Source organism: Procambarus clarkii, chromosome 25 (genome assembly GCF_040958095.1).
Source record: "Procambarus clarkii isolate CNS0578487 chromosome 25, FALCON_Pclarkii_2.0, whole genome shotgun sequence".
NCBI classification, from domain to species: domain Eukaryota; kingdom Metazoa; phylum Arthropoda; class Malacostraca; order Decapoda; family Cambaridae; genus Procambarus; species Procambarus clarkii.
Genome location: NC_091174.1, coordinates 14,377,409 through 14,401,408, shown reverse-complemented (window position 1 = coordinate 14,401,408; position 24,000 = coordinate 14,377,409). Strand labels below are relative to the sequence as shown.

Genomic DNA, 24,000 nt, shown 5'->3' with positions numbered 1-24,000 from the left:
TTAGAGTCTACAGGCACTGAACCCATCACGGGCGTGACCTGTGCCAGCCTGCAACGATGTATACTGTGAAGACTATACAGTAACCGATACTGCAACATGAATCGCAAGGTAAACCGCAACAGGAAGTCTCCCGGTACTGCAACAGGAAATTACCCGAGTACTTCAACAGTTAACGAAGACAGCTGTTACTCTGCGGTCCCGAGTTCGATCTTCACAACAGATACCAGGTACACACTACCCGGCCAGCTAATAACCATCCCTGTTAGACATACAAGTGCTACCGTTCCTGGCTGGCGGCTCATGTACCCAGTAGCACGCTACTGAGCTCCGGGTGCTATACAGGTGCCCGTGTCTGGACTCAGCTTGGCCTGGAGAGGACGTCAACCAGCCAGCTTACTAATGGGGAATTTCGTTTAAGCCACAAGACAGTGAGACGGGAAATTAATTGTTTTTCTCACAAAGAAACTCATTTTGTTTATATTTTTTAATCACCGCGTGTAGCGGGAGACCCCCAGCTCCTGTTAGTATTCTTGGGATGAGACGTTGCTGATGGGATGTGGTGCAGGCTAGTGCAGGCCACCAGCCTGGTGCAGGCCACCAGCCTGATGCAGGCCACCAGGCTGGTGCAGGCCACCAGCCTGGTGCAGGCCACCAGCCTGACGCAGGCCACCAGCCTGATGGAGGCCACCAGCCTGGCGCAGACCACCAGCCTGATGAAGGCCACCAGCCTGATGCAGGCCACCAGCCTGATGCAGACTAACAGTTCTGGTACAGTTGTGGCAGCTTGGGACGTTAAAGTAATGGTGGTGCAGTGGTAGCCCGCTCGTCCCACATCTTACTGAGGAATTTGAGCGGAGTTGGAGCCTTGGACAAGGCGGGTAGACCTCCTTCACCCAGGAGATATTGTGAACCTTGTTATAAACCGACTGGCAGGTCCTATTCCAAGGAAAATTAGTAGCATAGGTGAGGCAAGAGAAGGGAAAGCTCTGAGCCTACTAACAAATGTCAGAATTTGTCAGCTTTTCTATCCAGCTCAGGGACAGGGGGGAGGGGGTTAATAATGATAAGTCGCCATGTCGATTGTGCAGGTTGGCGTGTCTTAAAGCACCGGAAGTATGTACACAAAGATAATAAACCTTGTGTTTGGGAATATATATTAGTTTGTGAAGTACTGTTGGGTGTTCGGTTAACTAGTTGATGTAACGTATTTTAAAATGGTTCGAATTCCATCTGACGTTAAGCTCCAATTTTCCGTCTGTGTGAAGGGACGAGGCTGTCAATGAGCGTATATTTGTTACCAGTAATTGTATAACCATTCTTGCTGGAGTTTTGATTTAGTCAAGGCGGGTACACTTCAGGGGGGGGGGGGGCTTGACGGCTGAGTGGACAGCGCTCGGGGTTCGTAGTCCTAGGGTCTGGGGATCGATCCCCTGACGATGGCGGAAACAAATGAGCAGAGTTTCTTTCACCCTCATGCCTTCTTTCACCCTCATGTCCTTGTTTACCTAGGAGTAAAATAGGTACCTGGGAGTTACACGGCTGCTACGCGCTGTTTCCTGTGTTGAAAAATAAGAAAAATCAGTTTATTGATTGACAAAGGAGAGGCGGGCCCAAAGAGTCAGAGCTCAACCCCGCCAGCACAACTAGGGGAGTACAACTACGTGAGTCACCATATATAACGTAGCCAGCTTGTTCTGTTACACGTACTTCAGTCCTGCACGTGGCAACACAACTATATTCACAACTTAGGAAGCTTTTTCTAGATGGATCACAAGAACAAATATTGTTGTCTCGCTAGAAATTACGATTTTTGGGTTATAAATACTTATAATTCCCACGCAATTGTACTCGGGTTACTATATGTGGTATATATATTTACTGTTTCATAATAACATAAAGCAGGGAGGGCTTTGGCAATTTAAGTTCTAGATTTAAAAATGCATTTCAAATAATTCGTCACTAACATTTACAGCTTTGTAAAGTTTTATTATAAATTTTTTGGTGTATTTTGGACGACCCAGTTTGAGAGCAGCAGCATTGACAGCGTTAAAAAATAAATCCAATTGATATTCCAATTTATTTCATTGTTGCATATCCACCTAAACCCCCTTATAAATAAACATGAAAATTCTAACAGCTGTACGGTACAGGTCCAACCGTATAAACTTATATATAAAGACTATAATGCCCACAGCACGAATACTAAACCGGATCAGAGTGAGCTCTGCCACTCCTGTAGTGACTCAACATATTATTGGAAAGGTACAGAAACAAACGGCAACGAGCATCATTTATGTATTCTCTATAAATTACAGAGTGGCAGCAAGTAATTTATGATGAAGCTGTAGTCAGGAGTGGGAAGCCATAGCCGTGAGCGGGACGCTAAGAGTGACAAGTTGGAGGCCAGGCGCCGGGGCGTGGCGGGGCTGGCGAGGAGTGAGGAGAGATGTTCTCTTGTGCTGGGTTTTGAGGTTGAGTGAATTCACTGGCCAGGTCGGTCGTATTTATGCGATTCTGGCGGCTCAGTCAATACAAGCAAATCTTAGGAAGCGACGGGATTGGTCGGGAGTTGGCCAATAGGAAGTGCCGTTCTACCAGTCCAACTTCTACAGGGCTGGTGGATGGTTGGCGCCGCTCCCTGGCTCCTGATCATAGCTGAGGTGCGGCAATGAATTTGTATCACGCGGAAGACAGTTCAAACCGTACCGACCAACAAAAATTAATGAAGTGTCCCGTCTTTCTAATCCAACACAGAAGCTTAGAGTGGATTAAAGGAATGCATCCTATTTTAAACAGATGGTTCCAGGTTCAATCCCAGGGTAGAACAGAGACTATTAGACATGTTTCCTTCCACCTATTGCCTATGTTCACCTAGTAAATGGTAATCCCGGTAAATGGGTACCCGGGAGTTGAACGATTACCGTGGGTTGCATCCTGGGGAAGGTCAGATGTTAGCCTTGGGGCCTTGATAGACCTAATATAGAGCCTTCCTGGCTCTGACAACTGGTCTTTGCTTCTTGTCTTGTAAAGTTTAACACGAATCAACTTATAATGACAATAATAAACATAATATGGCATCGTCTGGTGATGATGGCAGCTCATGTTCACACATCTGTCGTTCCTTAACAAGTGAAGAGTCGTGTTGCCTTAGTGAACGACACCATCTACGGTGATATTCAGTCATATGCTTACAGCCACTTGGACTAGTCGGTAGAACGAAGGTTGACCTTTTTCTGGAGGGTCGGTGCTCGATCCCTGATGTATCAAAGTGGTTGGGCACTGTTTCACCGCTCAGTCATTCTATCCCAGCTCCTTACGAGGCAGAAACAAATGGGCAAAGTTTCTTTCACCCTGAATGCCCCTGTTACCTAGCAGTAAATAGGTACCTGGGAGTTAGTCAGCTGTCACAGGCTTCTTCCTGGGGGTGGAGGTCTGGTCGAGGACCGGGCCGCGGGGACACTAAAAAGCCCCGAAATCATCTCAAGATAACCTCAAGATAACTACTATTTCCATCAGGTGCTTTACAGTCACACTGGCTATTTTATTAATTAATTAGTCCTATTAATTACTCTCCACAAGGCCTTAGGCCTCCACACTAATATTCAGTTTCACGTTTCAGAATACATTCAGGTACAGCCGAGGCTGGTACAGAGGATTCTGGGGTCACGTTAGCCGAAGGTAACATTGTTCATATGTTAATTCCTTAACAATGTCGATATAACCCCACAATGGTACCCCTGATCTTGCTTTTTGAACACTGTGGCCTAACTTGTGAACACGAGGTAATTGATGGGTTCCATGTGAATAGTTCATTAGAAAGTGGGCTGTTGGCCTCATTTTGGACTGATCTCTTCGTTGCGGCTAACGAAGCTCTGTTTGTTCAATAAACCCTTGAACTATATGTTTAACACATCTCTAACCCTGTCCATGGAGGACAGAAGAAAAGGTATAAATGCTGGTTAGCATTGTAAATGTGTGACCACGTCTGTGGTAGAAAAATAATAATAAAAAAAAAACTCTTATGGGCTGTTCGTTGGCAAGTGAGCTGTTAGGTTCATTGTGAACTACTGGGTGGTTAGTGCGCTGTTCACTACCTTGTGGATCGGTGACTATTTTGTGGGCTGTTGTTTGGCTTAGGACTGTAGTCTTACGGTAGACTCTAAGCTGCATTATGGTCTCATGGCTTCGTTGTTGTGTCTTAATTTTTTTTCTGTTTACTCGTGTAGCTTCACAATCCTCTCTTGACAGTCCTACTTTCTCCTTCGAGGAAGAGGAGAGGAGAGAAAAATGATTGTGAAGAGGAACGGAAGCAGAGAAATGACCGAAAGTGAAGGAAGAGAAGGAAGGGATAAGGCGACAAAGGGTGTGTATAAAGAGCGAAAAAGAGATGAGAGAGAGAGAGAGAGAGAGAGAGAGAGAGAGAGAGAGAGAGAGAGAGAGAGAGAGAGAGAGAGAGGGGGGGGGGGAGCGGAGGTGTGATCAGGAGAGCGTGAGCCAGAGGTCTCCTGTCGATAGCACAGATGAGATGGTTGTGGGGTCCTCTTGTTCTCTCTCTCTCTCTCTCTCTCTCTCTCTCTCTCTCTCTCTCTCTCTCTCTCTCTCTCTCTCTCTCTCTCTCTCTCTCTCTCTCTCTCTCTCATTTTCCTTAGGGGTTCGGCTTAATCCTTGCTCTAAAAAAAGCCTTGTATTTGACTTCCACGGCGGGTCGTGACGTGTATTTTATTAAAATCCCCGACCAACAGGCCACAACGGGCCGTTAATTACACCTTATTATCGATGATTGTCATGTTTAGCCCTCAACTACAAAAAAAATTCAACCCCCTCCCCCCCTCCCACGAACACTGACCTCTAACCTCTGCTGAAAAGTTATGCAATATCAGAACGCGCGCGCACGCACGCACGCACGCACGCACGCACGCACGCACACACACACACACACACACACACACACACACACACACGGAAAAAGTTCAGAGGTATGCCACTAGGCTAGTCCTAGAACTAAGAGGCATGAGTTACGAGGAAAGGCTACGTGACATGCACCTCACGACACTGGAAGACAGAAGAGTAAGGGGAGATATGATCACTACCTACAACATTCTCAGAGGAATTGACATGGTAGACAAGGATAAACTGTTTAACACGGGTGGTACGCGAACAAGGGGACACAGGTGGAAACTGAGTGTCCAAATGAGCCACAGGGATATTAGAAAGAACTTTTTCAGTGTTAAAGTAGTTAACAGGTGGAATACACTAAGGAGTGATGTGGCGGAGGCTGACTTCATACACAGTTTCAAATGTAGATATGATAGAGCCCAATAGGCTCATGAATCTGTACACCAGTTGATTGACAGTTGAGAGGCGGGACCAAAGAGCCAGAGCTCAACCCCCGCAAGCACAACTAGGTAATTACAGTTAGGTAAGTACACACACCCTCTCCCCGACCTTCCCTACCAATCTTGAGGTTATCTTGAGATAATTTTGGGGTTTAGCGTCCCCGCGGTCCGGTCCTCGACCAGGCCTCCTTTTCTTTACACACACCCAGGAAGCAGCCAATAGCAGCTGTCTAACTCTCAGGTACCTATTTAATGCTTGGTAAACAGGCGAATCAGGGTGAAAGAAACTCTACTCATTTGTTTCCGCCTCCACCGGGGATCGAACCCAGAACCTTAGGACTACGATTCCCGAGCGCTGTCCACTCAGCTATCAGACCCCCATCACCCTCCCTGCTCATCACTATCTTCCCTGCCCATCACCACCTTTCCTGCCCATCACTACCTTCCCTACCCTTCACCTTACAATGGATCCATCACCTTCCCTACCTCTCACCAACATCCCCGCCCCTCTACCACTATCTCTGCTCTTTACCACTTTCCTGTCATCTCTGTAATTATTATGAGGATGGAGTCCTATATTTTGCCAGATTGGAAATTAGTATGATTAGCCATTACTTTTAAATAGCGGGGAGGAGGAATGGGGCTCTACCCCGACCCGCCTATGACCATCCCTGGACAAAGTCGAGTCACCCTGCAGAGTCTGGGGAGGCTAGCGCCAAACATCTGGCCCCTAATCTCGGATAGTCAGATATATAGATATGTGTGTGTGTGTGTGTGTGTGTGTGTGTGTGTGTGTGTGTGTGTGTGTGTGTGTGTGTGTGTGTCTGTGTCTGTGTCTGTATTTAATACATGTGTGTAGTTCTCATAAAATTCTGCTATGCATTTCTGCTGACACACACACACACACACACACACACACACACACACACACACACACACACACACACACACACACACACACACACACACACACGCACGCACACACGCACACACATTCAGTCTTCTAAAAACGAAAGATCTGACATAATGGAACCCAAATTCCGTGTAATCTGCGTTGATTTGCATCGACCAATTTAGGTTATTTGTTTTAACCCACTTTCAATATACAATCTTGAAGGGGGGGGGGAGAGAGGGGAAGGGGAGAAGGGGGGCAAGGGGGGGGCGGGGGTCTCGGAGGGTCGTGCAGGGGATCGACTGGGAAATGGAATTTGATTCGTGCGTTCTGCTTCGTATTTTTAATCTTGTTTTCGCTTTCAATCTCGTTCTAGTTCCTCTTTTTATATCTTGTTGCTCCGCTGAGCTGAATGCCTCAAATTTGAGAGAGAGAAATATGCGTCATAAATTTATGATAATTACTTGGCGCGGTAACCGGGGCTTCAGAAGCAGGCCAGCAGGCAGGCCAGCAGGCAGGCCAGCAGGCAGGCCAGCAGGCAGGCCGGATACACCGGGGCAAATTTAATTAATGAGTTTTTAACGTGGGTTCAGATTTTGTAAATTGAAATGCAGATGGACGTAAAAGCTTCAGTTGTGTGCAGGTTAAATTATGAACAATGGCGACTGTGTATGTGTGTGTGGGTGTGTGTTCGCTACGAGGCATATGATTGTGGTACAAGTAATCGTGCCACTAACAGTGTTGGTACAACCAGTACTGGTACAAATATAGCACAATTGTGGTATAAATCAGCATGTATTTGAAGCTACTTCACATCACGTTATTGCCGAGGGTCTCATCAGTACTACAGCGCGCTGCTACTTCTTGTTTTGATGGTAGTTGTATAGTTTGCCGCCCCGCAGTGACACACACACACACACACACACACACACACACACACACACACACACACACACAGCCAAAAGTGGGATGCAAACTGTGCTTGCATCCCACGCAGTAGTTGACAGCTGGGACCGTCATCCCAGCAGTGAGCCGCCCAGCACTGAGCATCCCAGCAGAGGCACTCGAATTGTCTTCCAAGATTTAGTAGGCAAAGATTCTCCTCAAACGCGAAATGACTGGACAAGCTAACAAGCCTGGAAGGGAACTATCGAGAGAAAGCGCCAAGCAATTACGACTATATAGCACTGGGATTTGTGATGGGACAGTGGGAAAGGAATGATGCCCAACCACTTGAACGGTCGGGGATTGAACACCGACCTACATGAAGCCGAGACCGTCGCTCTACCGTCCACCCCAAGTGGTTGGGTCGAGGTTACTGTCCCGTGGGGTCATAGAATAGCGTCATACCGAACCACTCATTGTCTCACAGCTAATACATGTCTGACAGTAGTATACATAATATGCATTCTACATCAGTTGAATGAGTTACGCCGGTATAATTCTTCATTATCATTGTAGAATTAATTTGTCATGTGTTCCCAAGCGCCTTTCACTGTCCTTCATAATAGTGTATCCCCCCCCCCCAGATTATGGACTATTGAGAGTAATCTAGCTGTGAATTTGTGAGTCATTTGCAATGAATTACCTTAATTACCTTACAATGTTATTTTCTCTAGCTGGGAGATTCAGTTAACTGTTACATGTATGTTCTTTAACAGTGAGAGCTTCGTTCTTCTGTTCAATGAGAGCTTCATTCTTCTGTTCAGTGAGAGCTTCATTCTTCTGTTCATTGAGAGCTTCATTTTTTCTGTTTATAGAGAGCTTCATTCTTCTGTTCATTGAGAGCTTGATTCTTCTGTTCATTGAGAACTTCATTCTTCTGTTCATTGAGAGCTTCATTCTTCTGTTCATTGAGAGCTTCATTTTTCTGTTCATTGAGAGCTTCATTCTTCTGTTCATTGAGAGCTTCATTCTTCTGTTCATTGAGAGCTTCATTTTTCTGTTCATTGAGAGCTTCATTCTTCTGTTCATTGAGAGCTTCATTCTTCTGTTCATTGAGAGCTTCATTCTTGTTCATTGAGAGCTTCATTCTTCTTCATTGAGGGCTTCATTCTGCTGTAACCGCTACTCAATAATCGTGAGAACTTATTTCAGCTGTAATCGCTACTTTCTTTACTCACGTGAAGATATTTAAGCTCTAAATGTTCCTTCCTTCAATCGTACGAGCTTATTTCAACTGTATCTGCTCCTCTTGTTAGTCGTTGGGGCTTCAGCTGTAACCGCTACTTCCTTTGATTGTCAAGTCCTAATTAAACTGTAACCGCTAATTTATTTAATCGTCCAAGAGCTTATTTCAGCTGTAACTGCTACTTTATTTAATCATGAGACCTTACTTTAACTGCAGGGGAAATCACTAATTTTAATTAGCATGTCATTCATTCAATTGTTGTAACCGAAGAAAGAACTTCCTTCACTTCCTTCATGAGTCTTTGTAAAAGCCTTAATTCTGACACAATTCACTAAAGTAACTTCACTTGCACTGTTTCTCACTAAACTGTATTCATTTTTAACACTTCTCACTAAAGGACCTTTATTCATTTTTTATTGCGTACAAACATTACAAATGTTTGTTGTGGTAGTGCTTGTACCACTGCACTATTGCTTGTACCACTGCACTAGTGCTTGTACCACTGCACTAGTGCTTGTACCACTGCACTAGTGCTTGTACCACTGCACTAGTGCTTGTACCACTGCACTAGTGCTTGTACCACTGCACTAGTGCTTGTACCACTACACTAGTGCTTGTACCACTACACTAGTGCTTGTACCACTACACTAGTGCTTGTACCACTACACTAGTGCTTGTACCACTGCACTAGTGCTTGTACCACTGCACTAGTGCTTGTACCACTGCACTAGTGCTTGTACCACTGCACTAGTGCTTGTACCACTACACTAGTGCTTGTACCACTACACTAGTGCTTGTACCACTGCACTAGTGCTTGTACCACTGCACTAGTGCTTGTACCACTGCACTAGTGCTTGTACCACTGCACTAGTGCTTGTACCACTGCACTAGTGCTTGTACCACTACACTAGTGCTTGTACCACTGCACTAGTGCTTGTACCACTACACTAGTGCTTGTACCACTGCACTAGTGCTTGTACCAATACACTAGTGCTTATACCGCTACTGCTTGTACCATTACTGATTGTACCACTACTGCTTGTTCCATCATTGTACCACTGTTGCTTGTACAACTATTGCTTGTTCCACTGCTGCTTGTTCCACTGCTTGTTCCATTACTGTTGTTAGTACCACAACTACTTGTACCATTATTATTTGTACCACTAAGGTAATCTAAACTAAATAAAAAGGTCATTGAACAACGGACGGATAACAGTATGCAAGACCACGACATAGTCCCGTTAACGGTGAACATTATCCGGAACAACAACAACGGGAAGCGAGAGCACAGTCCGGTTAACGGTGAACAATAACTGGACCAACAGGCCGTCCTGGTCGCCCGAGGCCGGATGTGATGGAAAGCCATTTATTTCTGGACATTTATTCCAAGTTCCTATTTTTTGGCAACAATTTCTGGACATTTATTCTTTATTCTAAGTCCCTATTTTTTGGCAACAAACAGATTATAGAATGAACAATTTATTGAACAATCGATTTATAGTACGAATGATTTACGGAGGGGAATTATCAGCGGGAAGTGCCAAGCCATTACGACTATGTAGCACTGGGAAGGGGTCAGGATAAGGATTTGGGATGGGACGGGGGAGCGAAGGAATGGTGCCCAACCATTTGGACGGTCGGGGATTGAACGCCGACCTGCATGAAGCGAGACCGTCGTTCTACCGTCCAGCCCAAGTGGTTGGGCAACGATTTATGGAACGATCGATATAAGTGAATGGTCTATGGAACGAATAATTTATAAAACGAACGTTTTATGGATGAACGATTTATGGATGAACGATTTATGAACGAATGTTTTATTGTACAAATGATTGACAGAACGAATGATTATAGAACATATAACTTATATAATGAACAATTTATGGAACGAATGATTTATTTTAGAATGGATTTATGCAACGAACGATTTAGAGAGAAAACTATTTCTAGAATAAACGATTTATTGAACGATAAATTTATAGAATTAAATATTTATTGTATTTACGAGTTATAAAGCGAACGATTCATTGAACGATTTACGTAAATTATGATGAAGTAAATGAACAATTTATTAAACGAACGATTTATTGAATGAACGATTTATCGAACGAAAGATATAAATACGATTATATAATGATATAAAATACGATTTAAGTAAAGAACAATTTACTGAGCGAACAATTTATTGAATGAACAATTTATTGAACGGTTTGTAGAACGAACTATTTATAGAACGCATCATGAACGAGACCCCCAGCCACAGAACGCAGCATGAACGAGACCCCAGCCACAGAACGCAGCATGAACGAGACCCCCAGCCACAGAACGCCGCCCTTCCTCGGAACCTGAGAAGCGTCCAATCAGAAGTGATCTTGAACAACTTGGAGGAGTTCAACCCCACTAAAACTCACCTAACCTACCAAGGTGACGTTAATATTGTGGTGGTTTTAGCTTCAATAAAGCACTTGAATACTGACGCAGAGGCGAGGTGATAACTTTACACTTGATGATAGGGGTGATAATACAATTAATATGACTTCCAGATCCTCTTGACAGGAATAATTAATCGGTTGAAATCTTGGTTAACACTTCAACAAGTCCACAATAGAGCCTTGAGTCTGACAGCTGACGTCTGACATGGTCATAGGAGACTGGGAAACTAACCTCTATGGCTGACAGCTGCTACGGGCTGCTTCCTGGCGGTGTGTAACAAAAAGGAGGCCTGGTCGAGGACCGGGCCACGGGGACACTAAGCCCCGAAATCATCTCAAGATAACCTCTATGGCTGACAAGTGATACCTGACGGGGACACAGAAGGCTGGGTAACAGATCTATCAGGCTGACACCTGACGATATGAGGCTGAGGGCGTTGACGCCAACACCCTTCATTATAAAACATTGAAAATAATAAAGTTGAAACCCCATAATGTCGCGCAATAATAATTCCTAACTCAACTCTGTCATGCAAAAGCAAGCTGAGGCGTGACAGTGGCATGTGGTAGCAGGAAAGAATGTCTCAAGCTGTACAACAGGTCCAAACAAAAGTCCTGGCGCACTCATGCATAAACTCGCTTTTAAGACCGCGTGAGGAAATATAAATAAAATCCCAGTTTGGTCATGCAATAACTTGGCGTCAAATGTTGCGTCAGTCAGGCAGCCAATCATGCTAAAACCTTATCTTGCAGTTGCAATACGCTTGAGCTTTCGCATGTTAAGTAAGGTTACCAAACGCTAATGTATTGTCATGTCAAGTGGGATTATCACAGGCTAAAGCTTTCTCGTGTCACGGGAGATTACCGCACGACAGAGCTTTCTCCTGTCAAGTGGGATTAGCACACGACAGAGCTTTCTCCTGTCAAGTGGGATTAGCACACGACAGAGCTTTCTCCTGTCAAGTGGGATTAGCACACGACAGAGCTTTCTCCTGTCAAGTGGGATTAGCACACGACAGAGCTTTCTCCTGTCAAGTGGGATTACCACACGACAGAGCTTTCTCCTGTCAAGTGGGATTACCACACGACAGAGCCTTCTCGTGGCCAGAATTATAAACCATATGTATTCTGTCACGTGTTTAATAGTTTGTGATTATAATCTCCCTGAGTAGAATCCCAGCAGCTTCACCGTGATGATTAAAGATGGATGCTGATGTCATTGATGGCTGATGATGATCTGGATTGATGGTTTGTGATTCAAACCGGAGGGAACAGGGCTGTGTGGCCAACCCATCCTCAGACAACCCGTCCTCGGCTCAAGTCCATTACATCCCAGCTCGTCCTCCAAACAAAGACCCAAAAGTAATTCCATGCACCCGCCAAACCCCCTGTTTATGAATGAAAAACGGTTTACCCACGACTCACAACTGTTGACGTCCGAACACTTCCGGAACAAGTGATTCACTTGTATATATATATGTGTATATATATATATATATATATATATATATATATATATATATATATATATATATATATATATATATATATATGCACAATATGTTGTTATAATATTAATTTATATTTGAGAAAATTCCTGTTTTGAATGAACAGCATGTTAAAATTTATGAATGCGTCTTTGGGGTCGACCGCTGGAAGTAATTGACTTGAGTCGAGGACGGGTTGTATATCCAGCGGTCGACCCCACAGACGCATTCATAAGTTTTTACATGCTGTTCATTCAAAACGTGAATTTTCTCAAATATAAATTAATATTATAATATATTAGCATATTGTGCATATATAGGCATAGGTTAGGTGAGGTGTTTAGGTTCTGTTGGCGATTATTTGTATTTGTAGTACGTGGGTGAAGCATTTACAGCGTTGTGGTTCGAACAAAATTCGTCAGTGAAGCACTTGTTCCGGAAGTGTTCGAACGTCAGCAGTTGTGAGTCGTGAATAAACCGATTTTCATTCATAAACAGCTGGGGTTTGGTGGGTGCATGGAATGGTCTTTTGGGTCTTTGTTTGGAGGACGGGCTGTTGTGGCTCAGGCAGGACAATAAGGCTCAGGCGAACTAGCACTTTCAATACGTTCACACTGTCCGAACACTGCCATTGTATAGTGTTCGGACCAACTCTACAAGCCACACTACAATATTGACAACGATAATAATTGTCATTGATGATTATAATGAATGATCATGATGAATTATGACACATGTTGATAATGTCGTTTACATGTCGTAACAATGGAAAAAAAAAACTGAATAACAGAAAGGTGTAATTAGTGAAGCTTGAGGATTACTGAAGCCAGAGGTCGACCCGGCCTTTGATCCAACTAATATAAATGCCGCTGCCGCTGGAGTAAAAAAAAAAAAAAAAAAAAAAAAGCTGTCAGCGGTTATAAATACATGAAGCTGTTAAAGGAGCTTGGCCCGCTAACAAGCGGCCGGGTAACCTTGTTCCACACAAACTACTTCCGTCGTTCTAAATTGGGTGGTTCCAGAACCATAAAAGGCTTTCTTTTGTGCAGACACATTACGTGATTTATATTACGATATATACATTTAATGGGTCTAATATTATTGATCAATTTAATGTGTTTGTATAATTTACTCTATTATATGATGGCATGTCTGGTCACCTATCCAGTTGCTAGCCAGGCAATGAGCTAGCGACTCACACATCATTCAAATAATATCATACAGTCGATATATTCCCTATCGAACTGTCGATATATTCCCTATCATACTGTCGATATATTCCCAATGATACTGTTGGTATATTCCCAATGATCTACTTGTTAAAGTGTTAAGTATATTATGCTTATTCACTATATGTGGTTTGGTTAACATATTACAGCCACGTTATTGTGACTCCTAGTCTGCAAGTTTATACACTAGTGTATTTCTAACATATATATAATAATTAATATGATCAATACATATATACACGTGTACACTAATATATATGCATTATATACACATACAGGTATACTTATTACATATACACATATTGAATCTTATTACATATCAAAATACTGGTATACCCATTAAATAAACACATGGTATACTAATTGCCTATACATAGGGAATACATATATTATACAAATGGTACACTCATTATAGATATATTCAACGACTATCCACTTGGCAAAGCTATGTCACAGGGTTGCAACATATTTATTGACAGAATGTGAGAGAAAGACCTTTGAAGTTTCATAAATGTATCGATGATAACTGGTGAGAATATACCAGGTGTGATCTCACCAGGTGTGATCTCACCAGGTGAGATCACACTTGTCAGTTTCGCCACAGATGAGACGAAAACAGTGTTACAATTCACGTGGGTGACAAGGAAGCCGTAAGCAGCACAAGTGATAATCTGTACAGGCAAGATGGAGTGTTGTATAGGGTGTTGAGGCTGGGGGTGCTGTGAGGGTGGGGGTGCTGTGAGGGTGGGGGTGCTGTGAGGCTGGGGGTGCTGTGAGGGTGGGGGTGCTGTGAGGGTGGGGGTGCTGTGAGGCTGGGGGTGCTGTGAGGCTGGGGGTGCTGTGAGGCTGGGGGTGCTGTGAGGGTGGGGGTGCTGTGAGGGTGGGGGTGCTGTGAGGGTGGGGGTGCTGTGAGGGTGGGGGTGCTGTGAGGGTGGGGGTGCTGTGAGGGTGGGGGTGCTGTGAGGGTGGGGGTGCTGTGAGGCTGGGGGTGCTGTGAGGCTGGGGGTGCTGTGAGGGTGGGGGTGCTGTGAGGCTGTGGGCGCTGTGAGGGTGGGGGTGCTGTGAGGCTGGGGGCGCTGTGAGGGTGTGAAGTATCCACCTCTTCCTGCATGGCTACGATATATTCGACTATTCCTGTGTGGCTGGAACAGTCTTGCTAGTCAGCATGTTCTCACATATAACATACGTCGTTAATCCTCAGTGGAGGAGATCCCCGGTGTCTCCATTTTGTGACTGGAGCCATTGTGTGTGTGTACTAAAGGCCCACAACGTCTCTCTCCTGGCTCCTCCCATCTCCAGTATTTGAAGATGCTGAGACAATATTCTTTCGGATATTTAAGATGTTGTGAAATAATAAATTTCGAAATTCACTGTTCTCTGAGATTAAATCTCGGAGCTTAAGGATGTTCTGAGTTAAACATCATGGGAACTTTAAGATATTCTGAGAACGTTAAGATATTTGATATAATATATTTTGGAGAAGTGTTAATATTTGTATGTTTTGAGGACGTACAATAGCGAGCGAGCAGCTATTTATTGACGTAGTATCTATGTGTGATGATATGATGATTACTCTCCACTCACTCATCCATCTCCTAGGGGTGAGTGATGCTGTGGATCACAACTCCGGAGTTACGGCTCTCCTGTGGTGGCTTCTATGGTCAAGTCAGGAGTGAAAAATAATTAATAAATCGGTGTTAAGTCTCTCAAATCCAGTTCGCAATTGAATACATAGACCTGTATACATACCTACGCATTGCACGGTAATACAATCTTTTTATCGCTCCTATGATTCTAGTAAAGTCACGTCATTTAGATGCTAAATATCAATAATTTATGCGAACCTTCACAAATGTACACTTGAAATCTTATTATCATATTATTTACAGTTAATACTCGATATTACAGATAACACCAATGCAACCCTGCAATGTTCTTCTCAGTGGTTAATAATATTACAAACTCCTACACAACCGCACCAATACAATACTGGAGTGTTCCTGTCACCTTCAGCCTAACGTCATTATCCCTGCCTGCACAAGTTGTTATCTCCGTAAAGAACAAGGTAAAAAAGAAATATCACACAAGAGGAAGACCCATTAAAACTTTGACCATGAAAAATGTTTGGTTTTTAACAGCCCGAGGTCTGGCTGGCTGGCTGGCTGGCTGTCTGGCTGGCTGGCTGGCTGGCTGGCTGGCTGGCTGACTGGCCGCCTGGCTGGCTGGCTGGCTGGCTGACTGGCCGCCTGGCTGGCTGGCTGGCTGGCTGGCTGGCTGGCTGGCTGGCTGGTTGGCTGGCTGCCTGTCTGGCTGGCTGGCTGGCCGGCTGGCTGGCTGGCTGACTGGCTGACTGGCCGCCTGGCTGGCTGGCTGGCTGACTGGCCGCCTGGCCGCCTGGCTGGCTGGCTGGCTGGCTGGCTGACTGGCCGCCTGGCTGGCTGGCTGGCTGGCTGGCTGGCTGGCTGGCTGGCTTGTTGGCTGGCTGCCTGTCTGGCTGGCTGGCTGGCTGGCTGGCTGGCTGGCTGGCCGGCTGGCTGACTGGCTGGCTGGCTGGCTGGCTGGCTGGCTGGCTGGCTGGCTGGCGAGGGAAGGGAAGACGAGTTGATGAAGATTGAGACGTATTGGTGCACTTACTTGGAGCCAAGGTTGCCTCCCTCGGTCTCTGCGTCCTGTAACGAGAATGAAGGTAATGAGTGCAGGGTCTCGTATTTTTGTGTAGTGTTCCTTCTGGAGTAAAAAAAATATGTAGACGATAAAAGGTCTCTCACACGACTTGATAATTGTCCACGACGGACCGAAACGTCGTCGTTTCTGGATTTAGTGATGTGTGGTTTGGTCATATTATATAGACTACACCCGAGGCACCATGTGCTTACAAGTGATCTCACTCCAACTGGAGGAATAAAGGTACACTGCTGACATGATCACGAAGTTCAAAATCCTTCATGGAATTGACTCAGTAGAGAGAATTGATGCTCGTAGCAAGGAACGACAGGACGATAGGACGAAGACAAACCAGGAGGAACACGTCGGTTAGTGATGTATGATAAAGAACTTAAAAGTAAGGATTGTAAATAAAAAAAATGGATTAAATGAAAAGGCTCTCGATGCTTGCATAATACTCGGTTTTAAAGACAGCTCTGGCGCTCTGACCAAAGAGCCAGAGCCAGAATACTCATGTCAAAGAGTATTCTTAGAGGCACAGAGGAAGACAAACTAAATGAAAAGTCTGAAACAAGGGTAAGATGCGATGGGATGGATGGAAAGTAGACACACACTTGAGCCCAATGCAATACAACACTAATGTAAGGGTAGTAAGTGGAATGAGCTGAAAGAGAAATACAAGAAAGTCACATAAGATGATGGAATTCACAGCTCAGAAATGCAGATGCAACGGAGCGGTTCATACCACTCAAGGAGCGGGATGAGAAACGTAATATGACTCCATGGTTCAATAATTATATGGCAATGAAGGCAAGCTAAAGAAAGGACCACCAAAGCCTCTAAAAAGTACAAAGAAATGGGAACTGAGGACAATGCAAATGCACTCGTGACAGTAGCAGGCATCCATCAGTCTCAGGAGACTATGATGTTGCGCCCTGGTTACTGGTCTGGAGCAGCCTCTCCAGGGCGCAAAGCCAGGGTAGGTTGATACGGGGGAGAAGCTGTTACCCAGGCAGCAGGTCCCCCTTCTCCACGGCGCCGAAAGTCTCCAATGGAAAGGCAAACGCCAATACGAATAGTTCCAGCACCGTCGCAGGAACTGTGAGTTCCGGAGATGACCTCGAAGTTGGTGAAAGAAGGCACAGGAACTCGCAACCCGGAGACCGCTGTGGTCGGAGCCGGAGAAGAACCACCCCATCAAGGGTATGAACGATTCCAGCCTCCTGGAGCAGAGCTTTGAAGGTGCTGGGACGAGCCCCAGGAGGTGGACGTCCCAGTCCCGCACCTGCGGGTTCCAGACAGAGATCGTCACAGCCGTCTTTCACCCGAGGCCGGCTTCCTTCAAGACCCAGCAGAAGGAAGAGTGATAATTATTAAATACAACAATTGTAATTATAATAATTATTATATTTAGTAATAATTATAAAGCCCAAATCTAAAAAGTTAAGAACTCTGCAACATGATAACCATAAATTAATACACCCAAGTCAGGAGAGAAGCCAAGAGTCAATTTGAAACGACATTGTGGCAAAAGCTTAGACCAATAAAGGTGTCCTTTAGTAACAAGATTAGTCCACATCAGCTCCGGATCTCACCAAGCTGTCCTATAGCTTAATGACAAAAGCAACATGAGAGACCATGTAATCAGGTTCAGGAGATCAGGGACATTCTCATAAAAAACTATTAAGAGGTATGTGAGGAACTAAAAGAGATTTGTAGGAGGTTTTTACAATAGAACCAACATGGATACCAAGAGTGGGAGAGGAGAGTACCTAGAAGAAACAACGGATGTCACTGTATTCACTGTAAAAGAAATTAAAAAATCACATTGAGGAAATAAATGCGAGAAAAGCATTGAGACCAGACTTAATCTCACCATGCTGCTGATGGAGGCTGTAGAAGTACTTTGTCACTCGCTCTCTCAAATCTTCCATAAAACACTTGAGACAGGAAATCTTCCATAAAATACTTGAGACAGGAAATCTTCCATAAAATACTTGAGACAGGAAATCTCATAAAATTCTGATAAAAGGCAAATGTAGTCCTACAATTCATAAAAAGGGGACATTAGGCGCTAAATTACACACCAATTTTACTGATAAGTATTCCGTGTAAAATGCTGGAGAAAGTCATCTGGCTGATATTGGTGAAGTACCTGAAGAAGACCAACTTTGTAATACAGAGGCATCATGGAGTTAGAAAAGGAAAATCGTACCTAACAAACTTGATTGTGTGTTATGACAGTGTTGCTAAAATCAAGCCGGAAAAGGATAGTTGGTAGATTGTATTTTTCTAGATTGTCAAAAAACATTTGACACTGTCATTATAGGTTAGTGTACAAGATAGAGAAGCAGGCTAGAATAACTGTGGAAACACTGGACTAGGTTAGTGAGTACCTGAAAGAAAGCAAAGAGTCACAGTCATCGAGGTGGTTTCGAACTGGAGGAATGTAAAAAGTGGGGTCCCACAAGGCTTGGTGCTGGGACCGCTGCTGTTCCTAATTTATGTGAACGAGCTTGTACATGTCAGTGATTGCAGATGACACAAAGTTTATGAGTAATTTAAAAACAGAGGTTATGTGCAATAACATACAAAGAGGACCTTGACGAACTCCAGGAGGGGGGTAAATAAGTGACTGCTGGAATTCAATCCCTACAAGTGTAAGGTAATGACGATTGGGAAAAGAGAATGAGCGTGATTTATCTACACCTTAAGGGGAAGGGAACTGCAGGAATTTAAAAGAGAGAAAGGTTTGGGGATAGTTATAATTCCATCACTATCACCAGAATCACACACAAATAGGATAAGATTGATAGCATATGGGACGCTTGCAAGCACTTAAACATCGTTTACAATCCTGAACCCGGATTCCTTCATGGCAATCTACACAGCATTTGTTATACCAATACTGGAATATGCAGCACCAGCATAGAATTAACTTGTTGTGAAGCATAAAGTCAAAATCTAAAAAGTTAAGAACTCTGCAACAAGACTGGTACCAACTAAGGGGGTTAAGCTATGAGGACAGATCAATAGAACTAGATCTCAAAACTCTAAGGAATATAAGTAACAGAACGAATATTATCACAGCATAATAGATTCTGAGAATAGGCAAGGTGGACAAGAACAGCCTCTTTAATATCAGAGAATGTAGGACAAGATGAAACAAGTGGAAGCCGGAAATGTAAATGAGTCGAGAAATGTAATGAAATGCTCGCGCCTTGTTCAGGTGGTTAACAAGTGGATTTCGTTGACAGGAGTTGCAGAAGCCATCTCCATCCGTAACTTTAAAAACTAGATAGAACAAGGAATTCATACACTAGGATAGTTAAATTATAACACAACAGATACAACAAGGCTAGTTGGCGTGAGCATAAAGAGCTACGCCTCCCTGCACCGTAGTCACTGATTGGAAAGTTCTGTGTTTATAATTGCTTCATATTTTCCTCTTTCTGTGTTCGAAATAACTCACTCCTCCGCTGCCTATCCTCTACTCATCTCCTCCCCATATTCTCTCTCCTCCACTCCGTATCCCCTCTTCCTACTCTCATATACCTCTCCTCCCCCCTTCCCATCTCCCTCTCCCATCTTCCCCCCCCCCCTCGCTGCACCCCATTCCCCATAATTAGCGAAGTCTTTGGAGCAACATTAGTAAACTAGCATCTCTAAATCCCCAAAAAATAAATGGAACTTCCCACTCAAAAGCAGCAGGCGCTTTTGGCTCTAGCTCTGATTAATAAAAAGTTGGTCTTTCCGTGAACAGGTCTGAGATTTCCAGCGAAATTGGTCGTAAGTAGCTGCCGCGCGTCGCTGTAATTGAGTGAATGTGTTTCATGCAGCGGCGTTTAACTGGTCGACAAGACCACCAACCAGGACACTGGGGCGTGGAGACATTGGTCCTCTGAGGCTACCTCAAGGTAGCCTTAAGGTAGCCTTAAGGTAGGCTCAGTGTAGGCAGGTAAGGCAGAGTGGAAACAGCAGGTGGGAGAGGTTGGTGCCGTCTGGAGGGTTAGTGGAAGCTCATGAAGTAGCGTCCACTTTACTCTTCAGGGTGACACACAAGGTGATCAACAGCAGAGTATTGACCACTAAGTAATAAAATCCCTCGTTCTGTGAATTGTTTGACAATATATATATATTTTTCACAATAGGAAATGTTTTATTCGAGTGAAGGTTCCCAGAATTACTGCGTCACGCATATTAAATTCCAAAGTTGACGCTGACAACACAGAACGCAAAAAACAGAACACAAGAGCCTTAATATATTATACGATCGCAAAACCCTAAGTGGAAAGCGTTGCAAATTTTCATCATATATTTCCCGTCCATTGGAACGTTCTGCAGGAGACAATAAAAGCGACCTCCAGGAGGCAGCACATATCACAGGTTGGGCTTGGCTCTCGGTCTTGACTGCCTCTCTAAGGCCATTTTTCACCCGTCAGCCGCAGTTGTCAAGAGCAGCACTGCAAGTCACAGCCTGGAGATTTACTCCGGTTGAAAATGTCTTTGAGGAGTGTGATGCATTGCGACATTGTTTAGGTCGCTCGTTCGCTCCTCGGGTTGTTCGTTTGCTGCTTAGAATGTTAGTTCACCCACCCATGTTCAGGCCCGTCCATACAGCGGCTGAGCCCAAAAGATTCATTTATCAATTTTAGCGTAATGAGTAGTCAAGATCTGTAATTTCCTAGTAGTAGTAGTAGTACCAATTATACTAATTTCCTAGTATACAAATTAATATTATATATTAATTTGGTGTTCCGAGTCAGGCATAGGTTAGGTATTTAAATTCTGTTGGCTATTATGTGCATTTACAGTAAGTGGGTGAAGCATGTGCAGAGGTGCGACTCGTGCAAAGGTCCGTCAGGGAGGCTCTCTTAGGGAATAGTTCAGATGTCTTCAGTTGAGTCATGAATAAACTGTTTTTGATTCATAAACAGTGAGTCTGGCGGCTGGATTAACGAGCCTCTGGCCTTAGTTTATGAGGCCGGGCTGCTTGACACAGGACTCACAACGAATGACGTTCGCACATTTCTCTAATATTTACCTGCTCTCAGGTCAGGCTCGTTAACCTTCGAAGACGCATCCAACACTTTAAACATAGTGCGTATTAAAATATTATAAGTTAACATTATAATATGCACAAAGAATATGCACAAATATGCATAACATTATAATATCACACATTAACGTGTAATATAATTGAGAGAATCTGTAGAAGCCACGAGGAGGATTCGAACCTACACACTAGATCCTCCCAAGCCCACGCCTTAAACCACTGAACCACGATATGCTATAAAGTAATATAATCTGTGATTCAAGTAAATCCTTTATGATCCCTAAGGCATCCACTAATAGCAAGTCGGGGTCTCACACATTACTCTACTGGTTATATCATTGATATATCGCGTTAACAATGATTTATTTTAAGTCAGGCTTTCAGCACAGCCGCATCACAAACCCTGGTTATTTATTTATATATTAATGTGATTTCTTTGAGCAGTTGAAGAGAAGCGTTGTGGGAAGAACTATACGACACCTGTACCTGTACCGCTCCTCTACCATTCAAGGTAACCATCAGGGTGCATGTGAGTATTGTGTGAAACCCTGCCTTGGTATCAGTGGAATTCACTATTTTCACTCGACACTATCTACATTACTGTAGTCAAAACGTTACACCCAAAATGCAAATCTGTCTTCTAAGCATAAGTTTTGCAGAGTCAAAATCTGAATGCAATTTTTTATTAACAAATTTAGTTATATTTGCATTTGTGAAGCTGCCGTAGACTAGATGAAGGGGAGAACAGTGTGTGTCGAGAACTATCTACGTGATGCTAAAATCCCTATCACACAGGATGGTTAGTCATACAGAGGCATGTGAACAGTAGTCTGCACGGGCAGACTCTGGATGCATTATGAGGATATCATCATCAACACAAGAGTGAATAATGTAACAGTGATATTAGAAGTCTCGCAGGATGGTTTGTCATACGGGGGCCATGTGTTCAATAGCCTTAACAAATATTATACTCTACGGACTTTGGATGACACTTTTCAAATCCACCGACTTTGGGAAAGCGGTGTGGCGGCCCATTACCCTTCAATGTAGTCAATGTAGGGGGACATAGGGCCCGACACCCCCCCCCCCCCCATGGAACTTTACAGAAAAATCACCAACCCTGGACAGACAAACACATTTAATTGTTTGAACATAGATTTTATTATGTTTTCTATTTGATATATTACAAATTTTATATACTGTATAATATATATTTTGGCCATTACATGGCACTTTAATTCCTATAAGTTCATAAAACTTAAAAATATATTATTTAAGTAAAGTTAGGTAATGTGAATTAAAACCAAACTTGGCATGTAGTGTCGGCATTTTTAGGCTTAGGAAATACTTTAAATATTAACCAAATATCACAAACCACCACGAACATAAAAATATTTCATAGATAATGAGATTAAGGGTCAGTAGTTACTGCATTACGGGACGTCCTTAGGGTTGAGGGAGAGGGTGAAACATTAAAGAAAAACAGCCTTAATGATATGATAAGTTAGTTAAATGTCACTGTCAATGAAATAAACAACATTTATCTGGTCATTTAAAGGTTAATGGTTAATGTTAATGATTTTGTCATTACGGTCAGGAGATAAGAGTCGTGTTTCAGAAGAGCGTTCATGACACTTTTCTTAGCGTAGTGCCTGCGTTGTGGAGTGCTACTTTTGATGGGTGACAGTGGTGGGTGACATTGTCACCTCTACCACCATAAATAATTCCAGTACCAGCATCATCACCATTATCATCACCAGTACACACGCCATCACCTACACCATCCTTGACCATTGATGGGGGGAATAACATCACTTGTTCTATACCCACCTGCACCCACGACCTCTCACCAGCACTCACCACTACCACCCACCACCACTACCACCTACCACCCACCACCACTGCCACCTGCCACCACTGCCACCCACCACCACTGCCACCTATCACCACCCACCACCACTATCACCTGCCACCACTACCACCTGCCACCACTACCATCTACCACCACTACCACCTACCCCCCACCACCACTACCACCCACTACCACTACCACCTACCACCACCTACCACCCACCACCACCACCACCCACCACCACCCATTACAACCAGTCATCAGTCGCTTATCAAGGCCATTCAAAACGTACATTTTTCTGACATGCACTGAAAGTTTTCCTACAAAGTTCGAATGACATCATTAAAGAATAAGACCTACCAGAAGCCTGGGGAACGTTTACTGGCATATATATGTGATCGGAAAGTTTTCATGTCCTGTTACGTACCTGAAGAACGTCGTGTCTCTTACAATCACGTTTTAATACAACAAGAACTGCCTTCCCTGATTACGTTTAAATACAGCAAGAACTGGCTATCGTGTTTACGTTTAAATACAACAAGAACTGCTTTCCACAGAAAATAAATTATACTACAGATCTTATTACTGGGAAAGTCAGCATAATGCTGCAGTATACCTTTTGTTGACACGAAGATAAACAATATTTCATTTGTCTTGGGTAATCGCAATTGTGATTAATACTGGTAACAGCTTAGCGAATTTGAAGATATTTTCTGGTAACGCAGAAAATAGTTTCGCATTTCTGAGTGTCTGGGTCTTGGAGTAGCTAATAAACCTAAACGTCGACTAATTTTAGAATGAATTATAGAATTAAATGTCTTATAGTATGCACCTCCGTATTAACAATGGGAAAACCTTCACAGACATTAAAATATCTGCGATCAGTATATCGCAAATAATAAATTAGAACTAATTTTTTTT

At 43.7% G+C, this 24,000-nt stretch overlaps 1 protein-coding gene across 2 annotated transcripts in view; it reads right to left on the bottom strand.

The window, feature by feature from the left end:
* LOC123756344 (uncharacterized) overlaps window positions 1-24,000 on the bottom strand; it is a 402,241-nt gene that overhangs the window by 341,154 nt on the left and 37,087 nt on the right. For both annotated transcript variants that reach the window (XM_045739413.2, XM_045739414.2), the window contains exon 2: window positions 16,142-16,176. The gene's annotated coding sequence lies outside the window, so the exon portion shown is untranslated. The remainder of the gene's footprint in view (window positions 1-16,141; window positions 16,177-24,000) is intronic.